This window comes from Armigeres subalbatus, chromosome 2 (assembly GCF_024139115.2).
Source record: "Armigeres subalbatus isolate Guangzhou_Male chromosome 2, GZ_Asu_2, whole genome shotgun sequence".
Lineage (NCBI taxonomy): Eukaryota > Metazoa > Arthropoda > Insecta > Diptera > Culicidae > Armigeres > Armigeres subalbatus.
In genome coordinates this window covers 266555224-266567845 of record NC_085140.1, presented here as the reverse complement: position 1 = coordinate 266567845, position 12622 = coordinate 266555224, and positions in this window count along the sequence as shown.

Below are 12622 nucleotides of genomic sequence, written 5' to 3'. Positions count from 1 at the left end.
CATTTAAGCAGGTTTAAATTACATTTCAATAGATTCCATATAATTTGGAAGCAAACGCTGCAAGCTCGCCGCGCTTGTGTCCAGTTGGCAAGGGCATATCGTCTTGCCTACACTGGGGCGTTTTGACCAGTGAAACATAGTTTTGAATAACGTTACATTTTTGAAGATGGAAGCAATTTTATATTATATTAACCACTGAGAAAAGTTATTTTGTTGCCCAACTGAGTGTTCCAGTGCAAGTTTTGCGGACAATATGCTGGCGTCGCTCCAGAGTGTTGACCAAACAAACATTGAAAGCTACATCAAAATTGTAACTTTTTGTATTTTGCAAATATTTTCATTATGTAATACAAAAATACTTAATAATATACTAAAAATAAAATTCACATAGTATAATGGTTTTACTAATATTTATAGGTACCAACTGATTTTGACCCTTAGTTAGTTATAGTTTTCTAGAAATCAAAGGGGGGCGTTTTGGCCAGGGGGGTGCATTATACCGTCTTGCCCTACTTATACACAGTGCCTATTTTAAAGCTCTGTTTTTCTACAAACGTAAAATGTCTCCATTTTTTTTGTCAACTGAACCACAAAATATTTTGGTACACACACAGAGCTTTACTTTGTTTGGAAGCCTTAAATGAAAATATTACTGAACCAGAAAGGATTCTTGTTTACTTGCATCGTTCGATGCAGCGGGCCACCAGACTAGTTGAACGACCACAAACCTTTTGGACGACAAGACAGCAACGCAAGTGGACGCGAGGAAAAAAATCAGTTTTTCCTGCATTTTCCGTGTTTGCCGGCTACACTATGATTCCCCGGAATATCCACCGTTATAAGGATGCGCTACATCTGGTGGATGGGGGCACCGTCACGATCTGAGTTTTTTTTCGGATTGGATGGTTGGTTGTCAGGACGAAAATTTAGCGTGGGCTAGCCCTAGATAGGAGGAAATATACGCAGCTAGAGTCAGCGTCAGGCAAAGACGATAGATGAGCGCCAAACGGAAGCCAACAAGGACGATTTTGCTTCCATCATCCCCGAATGGGTGGCTGTTGTTGGCTGTGGTGTATTGCTGTAGGAGAACGACACTGTCGGAGACGATGACGTCCTGCTATACAGTGGCTGCTTTCTCGATGCTTCGCTAATTCGAGAAAGGTGAATGGTTGGGTTTTGGTGCCAGAATAATATCTGTAAAGTTTGAAAACTATGTTCAAAAATGTCTATGTTTTGTTATGTTGGCAAATTATTCTGATGGAATTGAAGATCCCATAATTTCCGGTGAGAAACTGGAAAAATAGATGATATTTAAAGTGGAATAGATGATCCAACCTAAAGTGGAATAGAAGACAACATTGAATATGATGATTACGAAATCCGCGTATTAATTGTTAGTTTTGTTTTATGTTACGTCATTCAAAACAAAATTCACGATGCTTTTACTTATTCGAATTACAAGCGTAGTACTGATATCACTGGCACCATTGCCATCCGACGTCGACCCTCTCTATACCGTCGCCGTTGTCTCGTGGGAAGGGTGAGTTTGGCTGTGCTTCGATAAAAACCCCAGAAGATAGAATAAGGTACACCATCCGCCCGCCGCGACAGTATCGGAAAGCGAGGTAGAGAGTCAGAAGCTGATTTGGGCAAAAACGCGCACAGCGAGTTCTCGAGAATGAGTTTTTGGAAGGAACACCGAAAGGAAAAATGATTGCCAGTGCCAACGGAGTTGGAAGCTTTCACGGATGGATGTGGAATGGTTTTTCCTCCATCCCTCCGCGCCTAATGCTCTGACGAGCAGCCGACTAGGCTGATGGAGTGGGAAATGAAGGGTTCTGCCGAAACGTCGCTGACTGTCGTTAGCTGTACAAGACTCAACTTGCATCTCTGAACCCATGGCCCAGAACGGAATCGTTGGATGTTGGTGGCCTCATGCTTCGATTTTGTATGGTGCTGTGTGCGCGGGTTTTTGCGTTCGAGCCGAGGAGGCCTACCCCGGCCCTTTCTTCACTTTTGCCAATATAGCGGGAGCATACTCCGATGCTAGAGGCTTTGTGCCGGTCCTGTACGACGACGACGATGACGACAACGACTACAACGCCGTTTTTCAACTAAAATCCTCATCCCAATGCTTTTGTTCGTCATGTTCCTCAGGCACAATCCGGAAAGACTCTGGATTTGGTGGTTGGGGTTGGAAAAGATTCACGTTGGTGCTACTGCTTCAGCCGTCAAAATTATTTCGGACGTGGAATAGTTGACATATTCCTCGCTGGGAGTCTTCCACTGAAGGGAAATTGTCGGTAGGAAAGTTATGATGAACGTGATCTTTGATATATGTATGCTTTACCCATATGATTTTTCTTTTCTGATGTTTGTTTCATATTTGGTCCAAAAATGAACAATTACTAACAATGTGAATTGAATTACGTACTGCTAGTTGAAACTGAAATTCATTTAAGCGCTATAAGTTCGTCATACAACATGAATTGATAGCTACCTTCTGAAAAAAGTTCTGCGAAAATTATACAAACGAATGCAAATGACATTTTACAACACTGGACTGGATCTAAGTATTCTTTCAATTTGCATAGGTTTATGGAATATTTTAGAAACTCGATAGAATTTCAAGGCATTTCTAGGAATTTCATGACTTTTTAGTAATCTTTACTTCCTGTCTTTGTATTGAAACATATGTAGGAACTCATAAACTAAAAATTCATTAGGTTCACCATGCAAAAAAATGATGATTTTGAAACTCCTGCTCTTATCACAGTGTTTGCTTTTTTTAATCTCTCCAAATAAGTTGTTTGCCAAATACATCTGCAAGAAAGTAAGGGGCGCCCAAAAAAAAAATTTCAAAGATTGCAGCAATGCATTCAAATGACTGCAAATGCATATGAATTGATGGAAAAAAGTAAAATCTATCCCCCTAAAGTGCTATTTCGACCTCTCTTATGTGTTTTTCTTATTTTTTTTTAATGCGCAAGAAAGGCACCACCAACGCTAGGTGGATTGATCTGGGTTTTTCCTATTGTGCGCCCGAAGAAATTCAATTTTTAATATTTTCGGAGAACCGTTTCAATCTATGTTGTCAGTGTTGCAATTCGTTATAAATTGGTTGTGCGGATGGCAGTCTGCTGTCATAGGTAAATATCAGTTAGATCAAAGGCTACATTTGAATTATATTTTTAGTACGCTACATAGAATTCTTCGAGCGATTCTCTAGGGTAAGGTGAGGAGACTTGATTCAACCTGTTTTTAATAGGAAACAATGGAACAGGACAGGACCCCAAGTAACAATTTCAAGACTTCATGGATTTAATTACAATTTTATCACAGCTTTGTTCAATGCTGCAAGATTAACTTTGATTACGCGTTCATAGCTATCTACAAAACCGTTATAAATTGAGCAAAAAAACACAAATGTCAAATACTTTGAAGGCTTATTAGTGGCTTGATGATTATCTTGAGGAGTCTCATAAAACCAATTTTGAAAACTGTCATGAGGACAAATATTTTGATCTTAATCTTATCTTACGGATAACATCCATAAATCTTCGTGGTTTTCAATTGTTTTGTAATGGCAAAAAATGATTAGTTCTGTTTATTTACTTATTCGTTTTAGTAGGTTACAAGAGAATGAGCATTAATTTTCAATATAACATTTAAACGTAAACAAGAATATATAAACAACAGAACGATGCGTTTCAATATCCAACGCTTGTCAGTTGAAGGAGTTGCTGAACAGTACCACCAGAAGCTGGACGAGCGGATAGGAGATGCCACCGGATCTGGCGACGTCAACATATTGTGGGAAAATATCCACGAAGCTGGGACTACAACAGCGCAGGAAGTGCCAACGAAATAATTGGTTTGATGAGGAGTGCCGCAGAGTGACGAACGAGATAAATGTTGCTAGGAGTCGAATATTAGTGGCTCGTTCCCGTTCCAACAGAGAGCGGTACAGTGTAGCAAGGGCAGAAGAGAAACGAGTCAACCGCAGAAGAAAAAGGCAACATGAAGAGAGTGTGATAGCTGAAGCGCAGGAGAACATGGATAGAAATGATATGCGGAGGTTTTACGCAACTGTCAATGGCGCGCGGCATATTGCCCGCCATGTGCAATGACCGAGAGGGAAACTTGCTGACAGACAAGACTATGGTCGCAGTCAGGTGGAAGGAGCACTTCGAAGAATTGTTGAACGGTGAGAATGAAGGTGTATAAGGAAGCAGAATGGACATAGTTGACGACGGTGGAAAAACTAACGCTGAACGAGGATAAGAAGGCTCTAAACGAGCTGAAAAACATTAAAGCTTTTGGGAAGGACGAGATTCCGGTCGAGTTCCCCAAACAGCTGCATCAATCAATCCATATTATCCAGAAAATATGGGAGGATGCAGAACTGCCTGCTGGCTGGTTGGATGGCATCATATGCCCAATCTATAAGAAAGGGCACAGACTAGAGTGTGCCTATTACAGAGGGATCACGCTTCTGAACTCGGCGTACAAAATCCTGTCGCGTATCCTGTTTAACAGACTGAGACCGCTTGACGAGTCCTTCGTCGGCGAATACCAGTCAGGTTTTTGTGAGGGCCGATCAACGACGGATCAGATGTTCAGCCTACGGATGACCCTTGATAAATTCCGAAAGTACAACTTGCAGACTCACCATCTGTTCATTGATTTCAAAGCAGCGTACGATTCAGTGAATATAAATGCTGTGGTGAATAATGTCCGAACATGGTTTTCCGGCGAAACTCTGCAACTCAACTCGTGCAACGCTAGATGGCTCGAAATCAAGTATTGGGATTTCAGACAAAGTGTCAACCTCGTTTGTGACCTTAGACGGATTGAAGCAGGGTGATGCACTTTCGAATTTATTGATCAACATTGCATCTGGTGTGCAGAAAAACGGCACTATCATCACACGGTCGCATATGCTCCTGGACTTCGCGAACGACATCGACCTTATTGGAATCGATCGCAGAGCAGTAGTGGAGGTATTTGTTCCACTGAAGAGAGAGAGACGGCGGGGATAGGATTAACCATTAACTCTGCCAATACAAAGTACATGGTGGCAGGTAGAGATAGGGGAAGATCTAGTGGTGTTGGTGCAGAGGTAGTGCTTGATAGGGATGTGTTTGAAGTTGTTGAAAAATTTGTTTGCCTTGGAACGTTTGTTACATGTGACAATGAGGTTTCCCGTGAAGTGAAAAGACGTATAACTGCTGCTAGTAGGACCTTTTACGGATTACGTAACCAGCTTAGGTGCCGTAACATGCAGACGGAAACGAAATTTGCTCTATACAAAACTCTGATTATACCAGTGGCCCTTTATGGACATGAAGCATGGACGTTAAAAGAGGCGGACCGGATAGCTCTCGGAGTTTTTGAGCGAAAAGTGCTGCGTACAATACTAGGAGGGAAACTAGAAAATGGTGTGTGGCGCAGACGTATGAATCATGAGCTGTATCAAGTATACAAAGAAGAAAATATTGTGAATCGTATAAAATACGACAGACTTCAGTGGGTTCGTCACTTAGTGCGAATGTCGGAAGAAAAAATAGCGAAAACAATATTCAACAGAGAACCGGATATGGGCCGGCGACTTCGTGGAAGGTCACGAACACGCTGGCTGCACGCGGTAGAATCGGACCAGAGGACCCTGAACGTTTGGGAAAAACTGGAGGAACATTGCTCAAGACCGACGATTATACGCCAGACATAGCTGCAACGTAAATTGCCCAAATTTTGGCGGTGATTCGATTATATCACGATGCTTAAGAATAACTCACCTATGAGAGTAATGGATTGCGTCACGGCTAAATTGATTAATGATTTAAAGTGTGCATGTAAACAGCGTATTTGTTAAAAGAAAAACCGAAATATTATTCAAACCGCATGAGCATCGAATGAAACTAGTTGCACTCGAATCGAATCAAGTCCTTCTATATGAAACGTGTTCAACAAAAAAAATCCCTGGTCTACACACTTACACACACACACACACACACACGCACAGACGGACATTTGCTCAGTTTTTCGAGCTGAGTCGATTGGTGTATAATACTATGGGTCTCCGAGCCTCCTATCAAAATTTGGCTTTTGGAGTGAAATTATAGCCCTCTGGCACAACTTTGTTGTACGAGAAAGGCAAAAATGATATGATATGGAAAAATGCTTATTTTTCTCATTTATTTCAAGAAACAATTGATTTTAATTGAGGAACATATAGAAGCAAATAATCTTCTCAGAAAATCAAAAACGTAAAAATTTAAAGGGATTTCAAAAATTTCTTTAGTGGAAGCTGGATAGCAAATGTGAGCATGTTTTTGTCCATAAGTTTTTACAAAAATCGCGCATAGCGTAAAAACAGCCATGTTAATAATATAAAATAACTCTAGCATGATTTTTTAAAACGTCATATGTCCAAATGAGAGACTCTCTTTCATTACGCTCAGTTTTACTAATATCGAAGCTAGTTTTGCATTTATTTAGATATTTCCACATCAGAACGCTAGACAAAGCTATTTTCTTCAGATCTCTGTGAAAAAATCCTATGTTATTGTCAGTATGACTTCGTAATAATCGAAAGAGAAAGTAAACAAATAGAGCCTCTCTTTTGTGTGCATTGGATGGGATAAGAGTACGCACTTTTCCAATCATGGGTTTTAAGTATTTATTAACACAAAAAGGATCTAATAACATTTAATTGATGTTAACATTTAATTGATGTTTATGTTTAAATTATATTGTGGAATATTTATAGAAAGAAAGTACACCAATTACGTAACGCAAAATTTGACCATTTCATCACCATTTCATGACCCCCTATCTTACAATTTTTGTAAGAATCTTCTAAAAAATTGCATATAAATCGTCATACATCTCGCAACACCCCATACAATTTCATGATTTCGCTTCAGCTCTTTGTTCGCTATGTCGCTTCTAACACCAAATGACTGTAGCTTATCCTAAGAAGGAGAACTTAATTAATAATTTTTCTATCCCTTTTTCATTGTTGTGGATCTTTACGGGTTTGACATCAGAACTTGAAGATTAATATGCGTACTCTTGCCCCACACGTTTCTGCGTACTTTTACCCCATATCCCCAAAATTTATACAGTTAATGATTTTGACCTCTTGGAAAACCAACCCAACCATAAAATACTCTATACAATAGGTTATCGAAATGATATATATGGTAATGGAATACTAGTTGCGGAAACACAATTTTTTTTAGCAAAATGACCAAAAAATTATCCTACTTCATATCTCCCTTGTTGTTTATCCAAATCGTTTACAATTACACATGACAATAGTTGGTCAGAATACCTGTCAAACTGATGCAGTGATCTGTTTGTTTATTATGAGTTTATCTTTTTTTATAACTTCAAAAAAAATCGAAAACGTACTCTTACCCCACGCGCATTCTTGCCCCACTTTACTCTACATGCGACCAAAAATAGCATTTTTGTCATGCTCTCAAATAATCTCTTGAATATCACTGTCCGAATTGATGAAATCACTATCAGCAACCAAGTCCATTTTTGCAAATCAATCCTTTCTATTCAGAAAACGCTGGTCGTGAAAACAAACTTTCTTTACCCAATACGTTTTTCCAATATCTAACTGCAACCAAACCCTTGACGGAAATTTTCTTTGAAATTTCACGTTGTGCTGTTATTGTTCGACGGCCACTCGATAACTTTTCGCTACGACGTCGCAATTTGGGATACATTTTCAGCATCGCCACGAGGTGCTACGAGATTTCGTTAGAAGTAACAAGCGAATTGAATAGTGAGAAGTAAAAAGCGATGTATTCGAAAGGAGAAGTGAAAAGTGAAAAGTTAGAAGTGAGAAGCAAGAAATGAGAAGTGTTGAGTGAGAAGCAAAAACTGAAAAGAATGAAATGAGATGTGAAAAGTGAAGGGAGAAATGAAAAGTTAAAAGCGAGATGTAAGATATAATGTGAGAATTGAAAATTGAGGCATTAATCCTTATTGCTTTCCTTTTCCTTCCTCCGTCTACCTTTTCGTTTTTTCTTCCTTCTTCTTTCCTTCTTTCTTCTTCGTTTCTCCTCCTTTCGTCTTCTTTCTTCCTTTTTTCTTTTTCCTCCTTCCTTTTTTTACTACTCCTTTTCTGTTCTCCTTCGTATTTCTTTCTTTTTTATCTTTTTCTTCTTCCTTCTTCTCTCCTACTAATTTGTTCTTCCAGCTCAATTTTTCTTCTTGTTTCTTCCTTATATGTTTTTTGTTTTCTTCCTTTTTTCTTCTCTCTTTTTTCTTCTTTTTCTTCTGTCTCCTTTTTTCCTTCTTCTTTTTTCCTACTTCTTTCTGCCTCGTAGTTCACAACTCACTTCTCGTTCCTCACTGAAAAATTATCATCTCTAAATTTTCAACTCTTGCTTCTGTTTTCCTACCTACTCACTCTTCACACTTCTCAGTTCGAACATCTCACTTCTTACTTCACACACTTAATAAAGATACAAATTTAAACTAGTCGGCCAAACGGCATTTCGCCAAGTAACCATAATGCTTAAAACTGTTGACGCCGTTTGACGGGCTTTTATGGTATTCACGTAAATACACCTATTATTTTCATTTTCTAACTGGTTATCCCATTAAATGGCGCAAAGATATGAAGAACATGTATAACAATTCAACTAATTAACACTCCGTTAAACGCTTGTTGAATTATTATTCAGCTTTTCAGTAGGAACCTCTGTATTCATGGTCTGTTTATAAAATTATACTTTATCACCTTCTTTTCTTTTAATTAAAAAACAGTGGATAAAGCACCCCTTCCCCACAGCCCCGCCATAGTCTAGGCGCACACTGTTAAAAAGTAATAAGCATATTGCGAGCACACGGTCTCATCAACCACCATGGCGCGCATTTCGACAGTGCGACCCCCTTACAGTGGGTGCCTGCAAATATACACATTGCTGGAATGAGAAGAGCACATACCATTCTTCATCAGAATCGTCCTCCGCTGTAGTCAGTCGTAGGCTCAGCGATGACGACGTTCCTTACACCCACCAAGGGGCGCTTCCTACCACCCCATCGCCCATGGTGTTTGTTCTGTGGTGTGAGGCGCGGTGTCGGCTACGACTCGTTTCCTCATCGGTGTATGCTGCGATGATGTGCCATCCTCATCCCAATCCTCATCAGTCAGAGTCAGCGGAAGAACGGCATCAGCGCGCGTCTCCCCAGTTAGATCTTTTGGCATCACAGTATTGGAGAGATACGGACAGAGAGAGATAGAGAAGGAGAGTGCACAGCACCCGGCTTTGGGATGGAAACCGAGTGGAGACGACTCCACGACTGTCAGCCACCCTTGCTTGGAGAGTAGTGCTTGCTCTGTTGCCACCCCCAATATAGGAGCACATGGTCCTCTCCGCAGACTAAAACTATGCTGTTATTGCTGCCGTTGCCTGTGAGCTTCTTGTCTTGTGCTATGCGATGAAGTCCTCGGTAGGGAATAGTGGGCTAGAACGATTTATTTCGCTGGTCAATGTTAATACAATTTGAATTTTTAAACTACATTAGATACAAGACTACAGGAAATTGATCAACTTGTTTTGCACATCCAACTAGCGGAAGGTAGATTTTCTAACAATTTAACAAATCTTTTATTAAATTTTGGCATACTCAATATATAGGATTAAATGAAAATCTTGCAAAATTGCAACGTCTTATACAATATTTGTATACAAATCGAGCAATTTCGTAAAAAAAAAACTCACGAACAAAAGTATTTTTCATTGTTCTATTTGTTTTGAGCCTCGCAGTGTTTATAAACACGGAAAAGTTGATAAATCTATTAAATACCGAGTTGTATTGAGTTGTGAAGAAATTTAACCCTTATGCGGCCAACAAAAAAAACATACGTGGATGGCCGACAGGGTACCCGTGTTCCCATAAATTGATATTCTCATAACTTCAACAATTTTCAACCGATTTGGATAATTTTGACAGTTTTGGAAACAGAAACTCATATACTTTTTGCCCATTGTCAAGGTTTACAGACTATACCCATGGTTATACAAGAAATCTTTGAAGTAAGGCTTAAGAGTCTACACGCGTAACCAAAGGCCATTCAACCAGTTTCAAATATGCTACAAGCTCTTTGCGCTTCTTAGAATTGAAGGTGTTCACAGTATATGCTTCGGGTAATGCAAAAATCCCTGAAATGAGGTCTTAGTCATCCGAGAAATCTCTGGAGTAACGTCTAAAGATCTACTCGCGTAACCAAAGGCCTATGATGCAAATTCAAATACGGTACATGCTCTTTGTGGTACTTAGCATAGAATGCGTTCACAGTATATGTTCCGAGTCATCCAAGAAATCTCGGGAGTAAGGCCTTAAGGTCTACACTCGTAACCATGGGTCTATGGACTTGTCTCAAAAGTGGTACATGCTCTTTGCGCATCTTGAAATCAAATGTGATCACTACATATGTTCTGCGCTATCGAAGAAATCTGTCGGATAAGTCCTCTGGCGCCTTCATTGCATATGTTCATGGTCATCCAAGAAAACCCTGGAAAAAAGCCTTCAGGTCTACACGCGTAATCAGAGATCTTTCAGATTGTTTCAAAAGTGGTGCATGTCCTTTGTGGTACATGGAAAAGAGCGCTTTCAATGCATATGTTGATGGTCATCCAAGAAAATCCTGGAAAAGGCCTTAAGATCTACACGCGTAACCAGAGATCTTTCAGATTGTTTCAAAAGTGTTACAAGCCCTTTGTGCTACACAGAATAGATTGCGTCCATTGCATAGGTTCATGGTCATCCAAGAAAACCCTGGAATAGGCCTTTAAATCTGCATGGGTACCCAGAGATCTTTTGGCTTGTTTCAAAAGTGGTACATGCCCTTTGTGGTACATAGTATTGAATACGTCCATTGTTTATGGTCTTCCAAGAAAATGCTAAAATAGGCCTCAGGATCTTCACACATAACCAGATACCTTTCGGATTTTTTCAAAAGTGGCATATGCCCTTTGTGGTACATAGAATATACCGCTTTAATTGCATATGTTCATGGGTATCCAAGAGAACACTTGAGCAATCCTCAAGAACTTCACGCGTAACCAGAGTTCTTTCGGCCTATTTGAATAGTTATACATGCCTTTTATGGTACGTAGAATAGAATGCACCCATTTCAAATGTTCATGGTCATCCAAGAAAACCCTGAAGTAAGGCATTAGGATCTAAACCAGAGCCTAAATCAGCCTGTTTTTAATTTGGTACATGCCTTTGGGGTCCATGAATAAAATGCGTTCATGGCATATGCTAATGGTCATCCTAGAAATTTATGGACTTAGACTTCTAGGCTTACACGAATATCTAAAGAGTTTTAAAGGTCACTCCTTACGGAATCCAAGTTTCAAAGTGCTCGCGTTCTCTGGGGCACACCACTCGATACGGAAGCAAAGCACAACTGTCATTTTTGCCTTTCTCGTACAACTAAGTTGTACCGAAAGGCTATCATTTCACTCCCAAAACGAACTTTTTAAAGAAGCCTCTGAGACCCATAGTATTATATACCAATCGACTCAGCTCGACGAGCTGAGCACATGTCGTCTGTCCGTGTGTATGTATGTGTGTATGTGTGTGTATGTGTGTGCACAAAAGCTATATAAAACATTAGACAACTTTTCGTATAGTAATCCTTAACCGATTTTCTCGCAACAAGTTGCATTCGACAGGGGACAAAGCCTTGTTGATCACTATTGAATTTTATAACGATCGGTCATTGCGTTAAAAAGTTATGAAGAAAATGGTACATCAGACCATAACAACCCCATATAAGGTTGGTGTCTTAACTAAATGCGAGAAAGGCACCACCAACGCTAGGTGGATTAATCTGGGTTTTATTATTTCACGCATGCTGCGACGATCAACAAAAATGACAGTTGTGCGCCGCCTCCGTATCGATTGGTGTGCCCCCGAAAAAGCGAGCACTTTGAAACTTGGATTCTGTGAGGAGTGTGCTTAATCTAATTTTAATATGGTATATGATCTTTGCGATATTAGCCCGTTTTTTCCCTCACGTTCTCGGCGTGAAGTTGTATCGTTCCAATTTATTTACATTTTGCATTTCCAAAGAATAGACAACTTCATATTAGTGTTATGAATGAAGTTTGTATACTACCTGGAACCAACAACAACAAGACAACAATAACTACTTGGAATGCTAATATATCAAGATGAGGTTTCACATCTTGTTTATTCTTCAATAACTGCCCAGAGCTAATGACAACAACTTGAACCACTTGAAATGCAAACATATACCAATAGCCTTCCGTTCGTGGGTTGATTTGCAGATCATTCCTATATGGAGTTCATAGACTACCTAGTACCATGGCAAAAACAAAAACTATAGCAGACGTTCGATAACTGCAAGTCATTGAACTGCAATGCTTTTTAACTGCCATTCGATAGTTGCAACAGTTTTACAGTTATCGGACCGCTAAACTTCAAACTGATGACAGACTCAATGACAGCTGCATTGCGCTGCACATTTAGATGCACTTTTATTACATCTGACGTCGATTGACAACCGTTTGACGTCTAGAGTGCGTTGCAGTTATCGAACGGCATTCGATAACTGAAA